Source organism: Pleurodeles waltl, chromosome 3_1, assembly GCF_031143425.1.
Source record: "Pleurodeles waltl isolate 20211129_DDA chromosome 3_1, aPleWal1.hap1.20221129, whole genome shotgun sequence".
In the NCBI taxonomy this organism is placed as follows: Eukaryota; Metazoa; Chordata; class Amphibia; order Caudata; family Salamandridae; genus Pleurodeles; species Pleurodeles waltl.
In genome coordinates, this window is record NC_090440.1 from 127,914,653 (window position 1) to 127,932,859 (window position 18,207).

Sequence of the window (18,207 nt, forward strand, 5' to 3'; positions counted from 1 at the left end):
TTCATCAGGGCAGACAACACTCTGGACAAAACCTTAGAAAACATAGGCTGAGACATCCCTGATGATATGGCCACTGTTGTTTGGAATGATCCACTTGCCAAAAAATGGAGTACTGACAGAACCTGCTCCAGAGGGGGAATCCCTGTGGGTTGGCGAATGGGGGACATCAGGTCTGGCTCCAGCTGGGCACACAGTTCCTGTAGAGTGGCTCGGTCAAGTCTGTATGTCAGTATGACATGTCTTTCTTCCATTGTCGACAGGTCCACCAGCGGTCTGTACACGGGAACATTCCTCCATCTCCTTGCAAGTCCCAGCGGACGGTGCCTAGGAAGGACAACATGGAGCACAGAGTCAAGCAACCCACAGGTACGTAACCACAGCTTGCACAGAACACAAATCGCTATGCATTGAATGGCTTGTATGAGTGGCGATGCAAGGCCTAGGCCTGTGTGACGCAGTACAAATTAAGCCATGTGGGCCCTTGAAATGGCAGCTGCCTGACCTGTGAAGTGTGACAATGGGATGTGAGGTCAATGCGCTGGCGTGGCACACCGTGGCGGTAGGCGGTCAAAGACCGCGGCGCAAAGCAGCATTGGTTAACATTGAACCCTATGGGTCTCAGGAGCCAATGACGATGTGCGCCGGCGGTCGCGTTACGCCCCGCCGCGGGCGTGACCGCCATTTTCTATCTGCTTAATCACTCAAGACCTGATCATCCACAGGAGAGGACCTATACTGCAAGTGCTGCTGTGACCTCGGTCTGGAAGATACAATGGCTGCTGCGTCTGGGGAAAGGGCCGCTGCCTTCACATCTGAGGAATTGGAGAAACTTGTGGATGGAGTCCTCCCCCAGTATGCGCTACTCTACGGTCCTCCAGACCAACAGGTAAGTACACTGGGACCATGCTTTGTGGGCAATGCCTGTGTTGAGTGGGGTGGATGAAAGATGGTGGGGAGGGGAGCGAATGAGGCATGCATCGCACAACAGATGAGAGCATGTGCCATATGGCAAGGTTGGGGAGGGGGGGCCACTCACATCGACCATGCAGAAAATGATGATTTTTTTTTTCCCACCCTGTCCATGTCACATAGGTCAGCGCCCATCAGAAGATCGACATTTGGCGTGCCATCGCCAAGGACGTCCGGACCCTGGGGTCCACAACAGACGGGGCACCCACTGCCGCAAGAGGTGGGAGGACATCCGCCGCGGGAGCAGGAAGACTGCGGAGGCTCTGCTGGGGATGGCCTCCCAACGTAGGAGGGGTGGCTCCCGTCAATTGACCCCCCTGATGTCCCGGATCCTGGCGGTGGCCTATCCCGATTTGGATGGGCGCGTGAGGACATCACAGCAGACACAAGGGGGTGAGTACCAGCACATTCTGCTATGTTAGCGCACAGTGGAGGTGTCTGGGTGGGGGAGGAGGGCTGTGGGTATCTCTAGGCCAGGACGACTTCTGTAGGCTGGTCCCCTCCGTAAGGCATGTCCCTGTGCCCCCGTCCCCCACGTCTGTAGGGTGCTAAGTACAGCTATCCATGGCCCTGGGTCACCTATGTGTGCAGTTGTCATCCATAGGCTTGTAGGCCAAGTCACAATAATTGAGTAGTGTACACCGAGTGCGCGGCGTAGTGCAGGGGGCTTCTGTGTCTGTCCTCTCCGCCAACGGTGTCGCCAATGCATGCACTCAACATGTCATTTTTTCTCCCCCCACCCTTTTTTGTGGTCTTCCTGTTCATGTGTGCATTAGCATCATCAGGCGGAGGAGAAGTGGCATCGGAGCACAAGGGAGCTGCATCTCACATGGCCCCGGAGGGCCATGCAACCGACTCCGAGTTCACCAGTGAGACGGAGGGCGAGGGGAGCTCCACAACGGGGACCCGTGGAGACGTCAGCGACACAGACACGTCCTCGGAAGGGAGCTCCCTTGTGGTGGCGGCAACATCCGTGCCCACCGCTACAACAGGTACAGCCGCCACCCCGTGCACCAGCTCCGCCCTCCAAGCAGCCCCTCAGCGTTCGCCCCGTGCCCGCTCGGCCAGGAAGGCGGGCATCTCCTTTGCCCCAGGCACCTCAGGCCCTGCCCCAGTTACCCCTGCTGCCCTCATTGAGGAGATCATTGACCTCCTCCAGACGCTCATTGTTGGGCAGTCTACCCTTTTGAATGCCATCCAGGGTGTAGAAAGGGAGGTGCACCGGAGCAATGCATACCTGGAGGGCATTCATTCGGGTCAGGCTGCCCATCAGCGATCGTTCAACGCTCTGGCCTCAGCACTGACGGCAGCCATTGTCCCTGTCTCCTGCCTCCCCCCTCCAATTTCCTCATCCCAGTCCCACTCCCCTGTTCCTCTGCCTATCCCAGCCACACCTACAGACCAGCCTGCACACACATCAACACCCAAGGGCAGCTCATCCAGACATAAGCACCTCAGATCACACAAGCATTCACACATGCAACATCCACATGCAGACATGCCAACAGCCACTGCCTCCTCTGTGTCCCCCTCCTCCTCGTCTCCCTCCTCCCTCCCTGTGACGTCTCCACTCACACCTGCATCCACACCACCATCAGCCAGTACGTCCATCACCAGCACACCCACCAGAACACTCCGCACACGTGCAGTCACCACCCCCACTGCCATTTACACGTCCCCTGTGTCCTCTCCCAGTGTGTCTGTCACCCCCTCTTCCAAACCACACAAACGCAGGCAGCCACCCACCCAACAGCCATCCACCTCACGACAGCCTCCGTCACAAGCACCTGCACCCAAAGACAGCACACTTGACTCTCCTACAACCACATCCTCTTCCTCCACTCCCATACCCACTGCACCTACCCTTCCCACTGCTCCTAAAAAGTTTTTCCTCTCCAAAATTAGTCTCTTTGCATCACCTGACCCACCCCCTCCATCTCGTAAGAGTCCAAACAGCACCTCAGCCACCACAAGCCCTGCACCTACAAGGACCATAGTCCAGGGCTATTGGAGTCCACCAGCTTCTAGGGCAGCAACATCGGCCAGCAGCAAGGGGACAGCCAGCCCACCCCCTGGGAAAAAAACTAAAAAAGGGAAGGGCCGGCGCGAGAGGCCAGAGACGGCAGCCCCCAAAGGCAATACCCTGGCACCGTCACCTGGCACATCCACAAAGGGAGGCAAGGGCCCCAGAGAATTGGCGAAGGAGGGCAAGGGCAGCAGGGCGGACATTTCCGGCAGCAGGCGAGCTGCCCAGGAGGGCCCCACCATTCCCATTTCGGGTGTGAAGGAGGACACCCACGGGCCCAGGACTCCAGCACAGGAGGGCCCCGCAAGCGAAAGGTCGGATGGCGACTGAACGGATAATATTGGCCCCATCTGGTTCCCTGGGAACACATGTCAAGCACCGCTGAACAGGGCCCCGCCGTGACAAGCAACGCTGAACAGGGCCCCGCCGTGGCAAGCACCGCCGAACTGCGCCACGCCGTGGCAAGCACCGCTGAACAGGGCCCCGCCGTGGCAAGCACTGCCGAACTGGGCCCCGCAGTGACAAGCACCGCCGAACAGGGCCCCGCCGTGACAAGCACCGCCGAACAGGGCCCCGCCGTGACAAGCACCGCCAAACAGGGCCCCGCCGTGACAAGCACCGCCAAACAGAGCCCCGCCGTGACAAGCACCGCTGAACAAGGCCCCGCCGTGGCAGGCACCGCCGAACTGGGCCCCGCCGTGGCAAGCACCGCTCAGCTGGGCCCTTCCCGTCAAGCACCGCTCCGCTGGGCCCTTCCTGTCAAGCACCGCTCCGCTGGGCCCTTCCTGTCAAGCACCGCTCCGCTGGGCCCTTCATCTCAAGCACCGCTCCGCTGGGCCCTTCCTGTCAAGCACCGCTCCGCTGGGCCCTTCCTGTCAAGCACCGCTCCGCTGGGCCCTTCATCTCAAGCGCCGCTCCGCTGGGCCCTTCATCTCAAGCACCGCTGGCCCATTGGCAGGGCCGGATCTGTGTCGGCCAGGGCTTCACAAAGCACTCTGGACACCATGCCTCCTCCAGAACCAGTGGAGTCTGTAATCCACTTGATGGACTGTGGCTTTGCACTCCCCAGGATGGTACAGTGGGCAACCCACCCACTGTAGAGACTTGTGAGACTGTGGCTTTGCACTCCCCAGGATGGTACAGTGAGCATGGAGGCCCCTCGTGGATCTGGCGTCGTGGACTGAACTGGCTGAGGTGCCCCCCTTCCCTTCCCCCTGAGGTGCCTGTCGTTTTACTATCTGATGCCCCTGCAGTGTTCTCTCCAATGGAATCGGGTCTCGTGTGTGGGCTTTGCCCATGTGTTTAGGCCCATTGGCCCACGAACAATGGATGATAGCCAATATGGGCCGGACTTTTGACCTATGTATATATTGTTCATGATGTAATATATTTTATTTATATTTTCATATTTCACTTAACTTCAATTATGCTATATTATACTTCATTATTAATGATCATTTTATTTTGTCTTTGCATTCTTCCGGGGGGGTTGGGGGGTGTCACTCTGACTTGTTGCTCTGCATTGATGTGTGTGTTGTAGTGGGTGAGGGTGGGGATGGGTGTGTGGCGTATGTGTGTCCCCGTATTTTTTTGCCTCCCCCCTCCCCTGTGTCATAGGTGCAGTACTCACCATTGTCTTCTGCGCCGGCGTTCGTGCTCCTGGTAGAGGAGCAGGTAGACAATAGCTGGTAGGATGTGTAGTTCGGGTTCCATGCTGTCCAGATTCCTCGTGGGGTGTATGGAGGTGAGCGTTTTCCTGTTCGAAGTCTGTTTCCGCCGTGTTTTTATCGGCGGGGCTCCCGCCCCGGAACAGGTGGCGGATTGGTGAGTTGTGATAGGGTGGGCGGTACATTGTCTGCCGCCTGTCTGTTGGCGGTGACCGCCGCGCTGCTTGTCTGTACCGCCGTGGCGGTCGGAGTGGTAAAGTGGCGGGCTGTGTTGGCGGTTCCCGCCAGGGTCGGAATTCCATTTTTTTGGCCGCCTGCCTGTTTGCGGGTTGGCCGCCGCTTTAACACCGACCACCAGGGTTGGAATGACCCCCAAAGTGTTCAACGGCATATTACAGATGTAGTAACAAATATTTCTAAAGTCCTGATGTACAAGGCTATTAGGAAGCAAATATTTATGTACATACCCGTGTGATTCATATGTATAAACACAAGTTGTGATAATTAGACATATCCTCTAAAATCCTTAAGTCCCAAGTAAGCCTTGAGACATCAGTCAGCAAATGGTAGGAAAGACATGAAAATTACAATAAAGAGGCCTGTCTCCAATCCTCTAAGGAATTCACTCCATCACTTATAGTTTCACATTTTTCCATCCATTACAATTCACGTTTGGTGAGGAGGTAGTCTTTATCACCTCCTCTTGGGCCCAAAGTGATTTGTTCAATAATTTGGCATTTCAAGTCATTATTGTTATGTTGGAGTCTTTCATAATGTTCCACTAAGGGCGCGCCTACTGTTTTGCATTTGATTCTGCTTTTGTGTTGGAAGATCCTGCATTTTACCTTCTGTGTCGTTTTGCCAATGTACATAAGCTTACAAGGACACCAGATCACATAAATAACATCATGTGTATCACAATTTGTAAATGCAGTGAAGGTGAATGTATTATCCTTGTAGCAAAATTCCGTTGTATTAAAACTTAGTTTGCATGCTGCACAGTGTCCACATTTGTAATGTCCCAAAACCGCTGGCAAACCCCACAGTGTATTATTTGTCCTTTTCGGTATTTGTGGTAAAATAGCTCTTGTAAAGGTATCTTTTAGGTTCTTTCCTTTCTTGAAAGAAAACATGGGGGAATCCTGTACATGAAGGTGTTCTTTAATCAATTCCCAATGAGATAAAATAATCTTTTTGAACTCATTGCTAGCCGGATTGAATGTAGTTCCACAGGCTAGTCTGTTATTGTTCTCTTTCAATGGTTTGGGTTCTAAGAGACATTCTTTATGGTTATACCATGCTCACTTTCTTGCTTTCGTTACTAGTCTTTTAATGTAGCCCCTCTCTATGAGTCTTTCTATAAGGGTGTCTGATTCCATGAAGTATACTGATTTTTTATTAGCAATTTCTCCGGATCCGGAGAAACTGCCCAAAAGGGAGATTATCTCTCAAGCTTCTTGGATGATTGCTAAGGTGATGTAGTAATGTGTTCCTTTCCGTCGGTTTTCGATATAGCGAGACAAATAGCTTGTCCTCATCTACTCCTATTCTCAGATCCAGCAAATGGATGTTTCCTTTGTTAAAGTCCATAGTAAATTGTATATCGTTGGACTTTTTATTCAACCAAGTGTGAAATTCTTGAAGTAAAATATAGTCTCCAATATTATAATAGAATATATATTTATAGGTACTACCATATAGAAAGATTTCCAGTCCTGATGATGACCCTTTGTTGATTCATATCTATATACAGGGTCGAAATATCAACAAAAATTGATTGTGGATTGATATTATATGCCTCTGAGTGACTTCAGTACTCCTGGATTGAAGGAGCCTTTGGAAGTTCACGTTTCATTGATTTCAACCACATATCTTGTATATATTGTACATAACACCGTCACTTTTGTTCACAATATTCACTTTCACTGTGTTTGTAAGTTTAGGAGCACCTAGTATTGTATTTTTATGATAACAATAAGAAGTTCATGATGAGTTTTGTAGATTATAATAATTGAGTTGATAAAAGAAATAAAATATAAATTAACTCAAGGAGATTGGATGAACTGAATTTAGTCCTTTAGTTGAATAAGTAACTTTACCGTGGAAGTCTAGGTTTACTTCCCCATTGTAGTGACCATATATTATTTCTAATGTTTATGTACCCAGGTCAAAGGGTTAGTGGGTTTTGCCTCATTTTTGGAAACTACATAAGTGGAATAAAAGCATAGAGAGAAAAGGAGAAAAAAGGGGAGAACTGGATCTTGTGATGAAAGAAGTAGCAGGTGGAAAACAAACAACACAGGGAGCCTAAGAAAAGACCAATAGAGAAAGCGTGATGTCAGCGAAGGAGCCTGTAATGAAAGGAGGAGCAGTGGAGAGAATAGACGCATGGTCCACCCTTGATGAAAATAAAAGCTGGTGGATGAAAGGGAAGGCTGGACCCATGTGCTGAAAGGGGAGATGTGAGAGACAAGAAGCACATTATGAAATAAGGAGAAGAAGAAGAGGGAGCCTGTTGAGAAAAGACAAGCAGGGTAAGTGGGGATCAGACAGAGAGCCTGTAATAAAAAGCAGTGGCATAAGGGCAGTCGAAAAGGAGGGCCAGGGATGAAAAGTGGAGGAGCAATAGGGGGCCGGTGACAAAAGAAAGGGGGGCCAAGGCGGAGAGGAAGTGATTCCCAGGGAGAATATAGAAAAAGTAGGGAAAGAAGGGAGAGGATGAGGCATTTGTTCAGTGTGCTGGTTTGTTTGGGGAGAGTACATGAAATCGATCACGTTTCAGGGACATCTGCAGTGAGTCAGTATCTGGGAAACTGCTCACCACTCTCAGAGTATGATGTCGTGTTTTATCTTATGTTCTATGTGATGTGGTGTTTTTCTATGTGGCTCCATGATATGTTATATTTTACTGTGCTACTTTAGTTGGTATGAAACAATAATTTGTGCTGTCAGTTTTTTGGTATGTGGTGTGCTTTGTGTAGTCTTATGCTGTGTTTCATTGTGTTGTATGACCTATATATATTGTGCTTCCTTGAATGTGGTGCAGTGTTTTTTTTCTGTTGGGCTACTCTGTCGTGCATGCCGTCTTAAGTTGTGTCTTGTTTTGTGCCAAATTGTTTAATATAATGTGTTATGGTGCACAGTGCTGCTAGGGATTTGTTGCTTTGCACAGTTATGCCTTGTTTGCCAGTGCTGTGTTATTGGGGATTGCTGCATACGAAGAGAACCCTAACTGAGGATGTTCCACAAACATAAAAGCAGGACTACACTAAAATTGACAGAGGGTCACAGAATGACTCGATTAATAGTACTGTCTAACGAAGAAAACACATACAATGTATGACTAACAGGAATTAAATGCAAATATAACAAACAATCTTCTGTGCTAAATAAAATATTTTTTGCTTGTGACTGTTGACAAAAACTGTGTTGGAACAAATAAAGTCTTGCCTCTACCTGTGTTCAGTAGTCCCTGTCAAAAAAGCATTGAAAAAGCCAATAGGTCTCAGCGACACAAGAGCTATTCACTTTGTCAATGCATTTTAGTCATGTTGTACAGCAGCGTGGCTGTGCAGCATGGCTAAAATTAAAGTTATCAAAAAGCACTATGAGACGGCCAGTGCTGGCGCCGCATCATAGCGCTTTTTATTTTCGAGAAAAAGAGCAGGATGGGCAAGCATGGATGGACTGGGGGAGGGGGCTGGTATAAGTAAGCAAGAACAGAAGGGTGGGGACGAAGAGGACAGGCACATGGGGAAGTGGTGGAAGGAGAAAGCAGCAAAATGGGTAAAAAAACAGCACTTCAATCAAGGCACGATCAGCGAAAGGATACCAATTAAATGTAATCAATCTGTGCTTGGTCCCTGCGCCAGAGAAAGGAACGGAAGTGGTGCATGGCCTTTGCTGGCCATTCAGGGTGCAGCAAAACAGAGTGACATAGACTCTTAACAAATGGTAAGCAGCGGGCAGATTACAAGCCCTATATTGTATACAATAGAGTCTTTCTAGCTAGAGTGCATATTCATGCACTGTCACAGGTTCAACCCTAAAAAGGGGTCAGGGTAGAGACCCTCTGAACCTTAACTCTGGGGTTGGGGTCCGGGTCCGAGAAGGACCCCTCCAGAGCAAAAAACACATTTTTTAATATTTTTTAGCGAATTCACGATATTCGCAGCAATTCTTTTTAAAACAAACAAGCTTGCACTTGTTTTTATTAAGCCCCCGGGTGGGGCTGGTCTGGGGGACATTTATAATTTTGAATGTGGAGGGGCCTTTTGCCCAACCCCTGCATTTCAGGGACCAGCACCTCCTCAGGGTAAAATGCTTTTTATCTGTGGGGGAGGCCCAACGGCCTCCCCCACATTCCCAGGGACCACCAACTCCCCTGTGCTATTTCCTAATTGGAGGGGGGTCACCCTTGAGGAGCCACTGATTGCCCAGGGCTGACTCCTGCTATTTCTCGGGATGCCCACCCACAGATCATACCTAGCCGCAGGCCAGGCCTTGTGGCCAACAGCTGCCACGCACAGCAGTGGTTGGATTAACGTATAGTAATGACAATTACTATACGTTAAAAAAAAACATAGAAATTCACTGAAAAAAACAAAGGTTACAGAGACGTTATAGTTAGGCTCACATTTTAAAAGTACAAAACTATAGAAACTCACCTGTTATAGGAAACGTTATCTCAAGTAACTATAACTCGTGCCCTAAGGTAACTATAATTGCGCCCTCACCATGTACTGCTAATTACCCCACAAATCATGGCACTCACGACATCTTTGATAACATCACAGTTAATATCAATGTAATAATTGCAGTAACATTTTTGACAAAAAAAACTGCCTGGTGGGTGCACAAGTTATAGTTACCTTGGGGCACATGTTATAGTTACTTGAGATAGCTTTATCAGGTGAATTTCTATGGTTTTGTACATTTATTTAAAATATGACCCTAACTATAACTTCCCTGTAATCCTTTGTTTTTTTTGCAGTGAATATATATATATATATATATATATACATATATATATGTATATTCACTAAAAAAACAAAGTTTACAGGGACATTATATTAGGCTTCTGAATTTATTCACACAAAACCAGAGAAATCCAGCAGTTATAGTTATCTATAACTTGTGCCCCCTCCATGCACAGTTTGACATCTAATGTTTCATTGATATTTATATTGACGTTATAAAAGTTGTCACGAGTGCTGTAATATCTGGGTTAATTAGCAATGCATGCCTGCTTCCCTAGAGTTCTGTGATGACATGAATCCTCCAATAGAGAGGCCAATGAGACAACAAAGACATAAACCTCCACCAAACCAGAGTCCTGCCTCTTATTTATATGAAATAAGTGATTTTTTAATTTGTGGAGATGCCCTCATATTCCTTGGCATCAAGAATGTGCCACCAAAATTGGTGAGAAGTGTACTGGAGGGGTTATGCAGGGCGTCTTAGTAATCTTGTTGGCCTCTCTATAGGAGGATTCATGTTATCACAGAATTCTGCAGATGCATGAGGAACATTCACATTGCACACAAGGTCATTGGAGACATTTTCTCGTGATCCATTAGGCAGCTGTAGTGTAGAATACACACTGGACATTTACCCAAGGAGGAATTACTCCACTTGGGTAGATCTTTCGTGCAAAAGCTGTGGAATCTTGTTTGATAAAAGGGCAGGTGAAGTTCCTCTGTGGCATAGTCACTCACACAGCTAATGACACACCCACACAGACACTCACACACCCAATGACAGACGCACTCAGACACTCACTCAGACATTCATGCACCCTTTCAAAGGCCCACTTAGAAACTCAAGCACCTACTCACGTCAATCAGCAGTGTGTCCACCACTACATGGAACCCAGGATAACCCACCACCCCAACAACAACAGGGACCTGGGGGCAGTGGTAGTGGACACACAGTCCAGGGGACGGAGGCACAGGAACACAGGGGAACTGGGAGGGCTGCTGTGCGATAGGGGGCGGACAGGCCAAGGGAACCCACTCTCCACGAGGCCCTCTCCTCCATCATGGGAGCCTACCACCACTCCCAGGAGACGATGGCAACGGTACTGACCAAGTTTCAGGAGACCCAGCGCCTGCAGGAGGAACAGTATATGGGCTTCAGGGAGGACCTCAGAACCATCAGCTCCACCCTGGGCACCATCGTAGGGCTGCTGAAGGAACTACTCAACACCACGAGGGACACTGTGGCACTACAAGGGGCTCCTTACACTAGCATGGATGATGAACTGCCCACCACCTCCGCCGGCGCTAGTGGACAGGACGCCCCGCCACAGGACCACCACACCAGCACCCCACCCCCTGCAGAGGGAGAACCTCCCCGCAAACGGTCCCTGAGATCCAGGAACAAGGCAGAGCACAATGCCAAGACTCCCGCCAAGAAATGAGACCACCCTGATTGTCATCCTACTGTCCCACTTTGTCACCCTGTCCATACTTAAACTGCCCCGGCTCCACTTCCTATGCCCATTTGGGCAATGCACCTTTGAGACAAATAGACTGGAATCTGCCATGGACATTCCTCTGCCATCACCCCTCACCATTTCACTACCCCCTCCAAAATTGAGCACTTAAATAAACACACTTAAAAAAGAAAACAATCTGGAGTCTGTCTGTGATTTCGAAATAGTGTATTACCAATTACAGTGACAAAATGCTCTTTCAATTGTAATGTCAACATACCTATGTCACGCAGCTTAAGTCCATGAGGAATCAAAGCAGATGTCGCACAGTGGGACCCACATCTGTGAAATCGTAAGGGAAAGTGACAACTCAGTGACCATACACTGGGTGAAAACGACAGACAGTAGAGAGGTAGTAGTGTTTAAGTACATGTAGTAGGCAGGTCTGTACTCTTACATGTGTCTCACTGGAAATATTGCAGGATCACTGAGTCCCTGTTGTTCATGTCTTCTTCCTCTGCTTCTTCATCTTCACTATCCATAGGCTCCACAGCTGCCACAACACCGCCATCTGGACCATCCTCCTGCAGAAAAAGCACCTGTCGTCGCAATGCCAAGTTATGAAGCATAGAGCAGGTCTCGATGATCTGGCACACCTTCTTTGGTGAGTAGAATAGGGATCCACCTGTCATATGGAGGCACCTGAACCTGGCCTTCAGGAGGCTGAAGGTCCACTCAATCACCCTCCTAGTTCGCCCATGTGCCTCATTGTAGCGTTTCTCTGCCCTTGTCCTGGGATTCCTCACTGGGGTCAGTAGCCATGACAGGTTGGGGTAACCAGAGTCACCTGCAAATGGCGAGGGACAACTATTAGACACACACTAACCTGTAGGGTAACCACAGACCCAGACAACCATTCCCACTGACTTGCCTCCAGGTGCTCACCTAATAGCCACACACGGTGTCTCTGGAGTTGCCCCATCACATAAGGGATGCTGCTATTCCGCAGGATGTAGGCGTCATGCACTGAACCAGGCAACTTGGCATTCACATGGGAGATGTACTGGTCTGCCAAACATACCATCTGTTCATTCATAGAATGATAACTCTTCCGGTTTCTGTACACCTGTTCACACCTGTGGGGGGGACCAAAGCCACATGGGTAACATCAATGGCACCTATGATGTTGGGGATATGTCCCAGGGCATAGAAATCACCTTTCACTGTAGGCAAATCCTTCACTTGTGGGAAAACGATGTAGCTCCGCATGTGTTTCAGAAGGGCAGACAACGCTCTGGACAATACGTTGGAAAACATAGGCTGGGACATCCCTGATGCTATAGCCACTGTTGTTTGAAAAGACCCACTTGCAAGGAAATGGAGCACTGACAGCACCTGCACTTGAAGGGGGATTCCTGTGGGATGGCGGATTGCTGACATCAGGTCTGGCTCCAACTGGGTACACAGTTCCTGGATTGTGGCACGGTCAGTTCTGTATGTGATTATGACATGTCGCTCCTCCATTGGCGACAGGTCCACCAACGGTCGGTACTCCGGAGGATGTCGCCATCTCCTCACATGTCCCAGCGGACGGTGCCTATGAAGGACAACAGCAAGCACAGAGTCAAACAACTCAGAGGTACATACCCACAGTTTACCTAGAACACCAATCATACACAAAAGGTGGCCTGTATGTGTGTTGAGTCTAGGCCTAGGTATGTGTGACGCAGTTGGAAATTAAGCCATGTGGGCCCCTGAAATGGCGGCTGCCTGACCTGTAAAGTGGGACAATGGGATGTGAGCTAACTGCGCTAGTGTTGAACACCGTCGCGGTAGGGGGTCGAAGACCATGGTGCAAAGCGGCATTGATTAACATTGGACCCTATGGGTCCCAGGAGCCAATGATGATGTGCGCCGGCGGTGCCGGTACGCACCGCTGTGGACGTGACCGCCATTTTCCATCTGTTCAATCACTCGATACCTGATCGACAGGAGAGGACCTACACTGCAAGTGCTGCTGTGACCTCGGTCTGGAAGAGACAATGGCTCGAGTGTCTGGGGAAAGGGCCCCTGCCTTCACATCGGAGGAGTTGGAGAAGCTTGTGGATGGGGTCCTTCCCCAGTACACGCTACTCTACGGTCCTCCAGACAAACAGGTATGTACACAGGGAGCATGTTGTATGGGCTATGCCTGTGTGGAGAGGGCTGGATGTAAGAAGGAAGGGGGGAGAGTGCTGCATGCATGAAAGACGGTGAATGCATGTGCCACATGGCAAGGGTAGGGATGGGGGCCAATCTCTTTGATGGATCAGTTGGTAATAACTTCTCTTTTTCCCCTGTACATTTCATGTAGGTCAGCGCCCACCAGAAAAAAGATATTTGGCGTGCCATCGCCAAGGACGTCCGGACCCTGGGGGTCTACCACAGAAGGAGCACCCATTGCCGTAAAAGATGGGAGGACATTCACCGCTGGAGCAAGAAGACAGCGGAGGCTCAGCTGGGGATGGCCTCCCAACGTGGGAGGGGTGCCCGTCGCACCATGACCCCCCTGATGTTCCGGATCCTGGCGGTGGCCTACCCGGAGTTGGATGGGCGCTTGAGGGCATCACAGCAGACACAAGGGGGTGACTACACTCTCATTCTGCTGACTTTGCGCGCAGTGGAGGTGTCTGGGTGGGGGAGGTGGGCTGTGGGTTTCCCTAGGCCAGGGCGAGTTCCGTATGCAAGGTCCCTCACATGCACAGGCCATGTGGCACCCCAGCCCACCTCTGTAGAGTGCCAAGTACACCTAGTCATGCCCCTGTGTCATCTATGTGTGCAGATGTCGTCCATAGCCTTGTGGGCCATTTCCAGGAATTGAACAGTGGATCCCAAGAGCACGGCGTAGTGCAGGGGGCTTCTGTGTCTGTCGTGTCCGCCAACGGTAGCAGTAATGCATGCACTCAACATGTCTCTCTTCTGTCTCCCCCCCCCTTTTTGTGGTCTCCCTGTTCTTGTGTGCATTAGCATCATCAGGCGGAGGAGCAGTGGCACCGGAGCACGAAGGAGCTGCATCCCTCATGGCCCTGGAGGGCGACACTATGGAGTCAGAATTCAACAGTGGGATGGAGGGCGAGTGGAGCTCCAGGGCAGGGACAGGAGCTGAGACCAGCGACACGGATTCGTCCTCTGATGGGAGCTCCCTTGTGGTGGCGACAACATCTGTACCCCCGCATCTACAGGTACAGCCGCCACCCCCCCCACCAGCACCACCCTCCCAGCAGCCCCTCAGACTTTGCCCCGTGCCAGCTCACCCAGAAGGGTGGGCATCACCTTCGCCCCCGGCACCTCAGGCCCTGCTCCAGTCACCTCTGCTGCCCTCAGTGAGGAGGCCATTGACCTCCTCAGGTCCCTCACTGTTGGGCAGTCCACCATTTTGAATGTCATCCAGGGTGTAGAGAGGCAGTTGCAACAAACTAATGCATTCCTGGTGGGCATTCTTTCTGGTCAGGCGGCCCTTCACCGAGCTTTTCAGACTCTGGTCTCAGCACTGATGGCAGCCATTGTCCCCGTCTCTAGCCTCCCCTCTCCAACTTCCTCCACCCCGACCCAATCCCCTCTACCTCAGCCCATCCCAAGCACACCTACAGACCAACATGCACACACGTCAACACCCAAGGGTAGCTCAGGCAAACATAAGCACCACACATCCCACAGGCACTCAGGCAAGCATCACACACATGCAGACACACCAACATCCACTGCCTCCACTGTGTCCCCTTCCTCCACGCCTCCCTCCTCCCTCCCAGTCTCGTCTACACTCACACCTGCATGCACTGCATCTACAGCCACAACGTCCCTCTCTAGCACACCCACCACCACACCCGCTCACGTGCAGTCACCACCCCCACTACCATTCACACGTCCCCTGTGTCCTCTCCCAGTGTGTCTGTGACGCCCCCTCCCAAGATACACAAACGCAGGCACACACCCACCCAACAGCCATCCACCTCACGACAGCCTCAGCGCATGCACCTTAACCCAAAGTCACCAAACGTACACCTCCTACAACCACCACCTCTTCCTCCACTCCCAAACCCATCCCAGTGTATCCCAAAAACTTTTCCTGTCCACCCTTGACCTCTTTCCCACACCTCCCCCACCCCGTCCATCTCATAGGTCCCGAACGAGCACCTCAGCCACGACATCTCCGGGACCAGTGGTACCTGTAGTCACCGGAATCTGGTGTGCACCGGCCACCAGGGCAGCCAGTGTGGCACGGAGCCACAGCACAGACAGTCCTCCACCTGAGAAGCATCAGAAGTTGGCCAGTGCCCGGCGGGAGAGGGGGAAGACTCCAGCCACCAAAGCCACTCCCAAGGGTACAGGTGGGAGTGTGGAGTCAGCTGTGACACCTTCCAAGGGGGGGAAGGGCCACAAGAAGCCCGGCAAGGCCACCGCCAGCACCATCCCAGCTGCCCAGGAGGCCACCGCCAGCACCATCCCAGCTGCCCAGGAGGCCACCGCCAGCACCAGCCCAGCTGCCCAGGAGGCCACCGCCAGCACCAGCCCTGCTGCCCAGGAGGCCACCGCCAGCACCAGCCCAGTTGCCCAGGAGGCCACCGCCAGCACCAGCCCCGCTGCCCAGGAGGCCAGCACCAGCTCCGCTGGGCCATGAAGGACCACCAGCAAAAGCCTTGTTGGGCCATGAAGGACCGCCAGCAAAAGCCTTGTTGGGCCATGAGGGACCGCCAGCAAAAGCCCTGTTGTGCCATGAAGGACCGCCAGCAAAAGCCTCGTTGGGCCATGACGGACCACCAGCAAAAGCCTTGTTGGGCCATGAAGGAGCGCCAGCAGCTGAGACCCTGCAATGGAGACCGCCATCTCAAGCACCGCTGAACAGGGCACCGCCATCTCAGGCACCGCTGGCCCATGAGCGGCAAGGGCACTGACGCAACTGAGTCCGTCACGGGGTGAATGATGCACTCTGGGCACCATGCCCCCTCCAGAACCAGTGGAGAGATACATCCACTACCTCTATCCTTAGCAGGATGAAGCACTCTGGGCACAAAGCCCCCTCCAGAACCAGTGGAGAGATACATCCACTACCTCTGTCCTTAGCAGGATGAAGCACTCTGGGCACAATGCCCCCTCCAGAACCAGTGGAGTAAGGCATCCACTACCTCTGTCCTTAGCAGGATGAAGCAGTCTGGGCACAAAGCCCCCTCCAGAACCAGTGGAGTAAGGCATCCACTTGTGAGACTGTGGCTTTGCACTCCCCAGGATTGAACAGCGGGCAAGCCACCCACTGTAGAGACTTGAGAGACTGTGGCTTTGCACTCCCCAGGATTGAACAGTGGGCAACCCACCCACTGTAGAGACTTGTGAGACTGTGGCTTTGCACTCCCCAGGATGGAACAGTGGGCAAACCACCCACTGTAGAGACTTGAGAGACTGTGGTGGTCATTACAACCTCTCAAGTCTCTACAGTGGGTGGGTTGCCCACTGAGCCATCCTGGGGAGTGCAAAGACACATCTTCGCAAGTAGATGCAGTTCTCTACTGGTACTGGGTGGGACTGGTGCCCAGACTGGATGAGTCTCCCCGTGAAAGTACATGTCCTGTCACTGTCCCAGCTGCACATGGGAGAACGATGCCTGATGTGCCGGACTATTCATACCCACACGGTCTTTGCCCTGTTCAGCGGTCTTCACCATGGCGGTCTTTGCTCTGTTCAGCGGTCTACACCATGGCGGTCTTTGCTCTGTTCAGCGGTCTTCACCATGGCAGTCTTTGGCCTGTTCAGCGGTCTTCACCATGGCAGTCTTTGGCCTGTTCAGCGGTGCTTTGCCATGGTGGTCTTTGCCCTGTTCAGCGGTCTTCACCATGGCAGTCTTTGGCCTGTTCAGCGGTCTTCACCATGGCAGTCTTTGGCCTGTTCAGCAGTGCTTTGCCATGGCGGTCTTTGCCCTGTTCAGCGGTCTTCACCATGGCGGTCTTTGCCCTGTTCAGCGGTCTTCACCATGGCAGTCTTTGGCCTGTTCAGCGGTCTTCACCATGGCAGTCTTTGGCCTGTTCAGCGGTGCTTTGCCATGGCGGTCTTTGCCCTATTCAGCGGTCTTCACCATGGCAGTCTTTGGCCTGTTCAGCGGTGCTTTGCCATGGCGGTCTTTGCCCTGTTCAGTGGTCTTCACCATGGCAGTCTTTGGCCTGTTCAGCGGTCTTCACCATGGCAGTCTTTGGCCTGTTCAGCAGTGCTTTGCCATGGCGGTCTTTGCCCTGTTCAGCGGTCTTCACCATGGCGGTCTTTGCCCTGTTCAGCGGTCTTCACCATGGTAGTCTTTGGCCTGTTCAGCGGTCTTCACCATGGCAGTCTTTGGCCTGTTCAGCGGTGCTTTGCCATGGCGGTTCTGGTACGGACATTGGTGTGTGGCATGACGAACTCCACACTGGACATTGGTGTGTGGCATGACGATCTCCACACTGGACATTTGTGGACATTGGTGTGTGGCATGACGAACTCCACACTGGACATTGGTGTGTGGCATGACGAACTCCACACTGGACATTGGTGTGTGGCATGACGATCTCCACACTGGACATTGGCGTGTGGCATGACGAACTCCACACTGGACGTTGGTGTGTGGCTTGACGTTCCATCATTGCCCAGCGGGGCTGTGGGATACTGGACCCTCCTGGGCTGTGACTCCGGCGGTGGCGGTGGTCTCTGGACCAGTAACGATACTTGAGCCCTCCTGGGCTGTGACCCTGGTGGTGGTCTCTGGACCAGTAACGATACTTGAGCCCTCCTGGGCTGTGACTCTGGTGGTGGTCTCTGGACCAGTAACGATACTTGAGCCCTCCTGGGCTGTGACTCTGGCGGTGGTCTCTGGACCAGTGACGATACTTGGGCCCTCCTGGGCAATGACTCTGGCGGTGGTCTCTGGACCAGTAACGATACTTGAGCCCTCCTGGGCAATGAGTCCGGCGGTGGTCTCCTGACCAGTAACAATACTTGGGCCCTCCTGGGCAATGACTCCGGCGGTGGTCTCTGGACCAGTGACGATACTTGGGCCCTCCTGGGCAATGACTCTGGCGGTGGTCTCTGGACCAGTAACGATACTTGAGCCC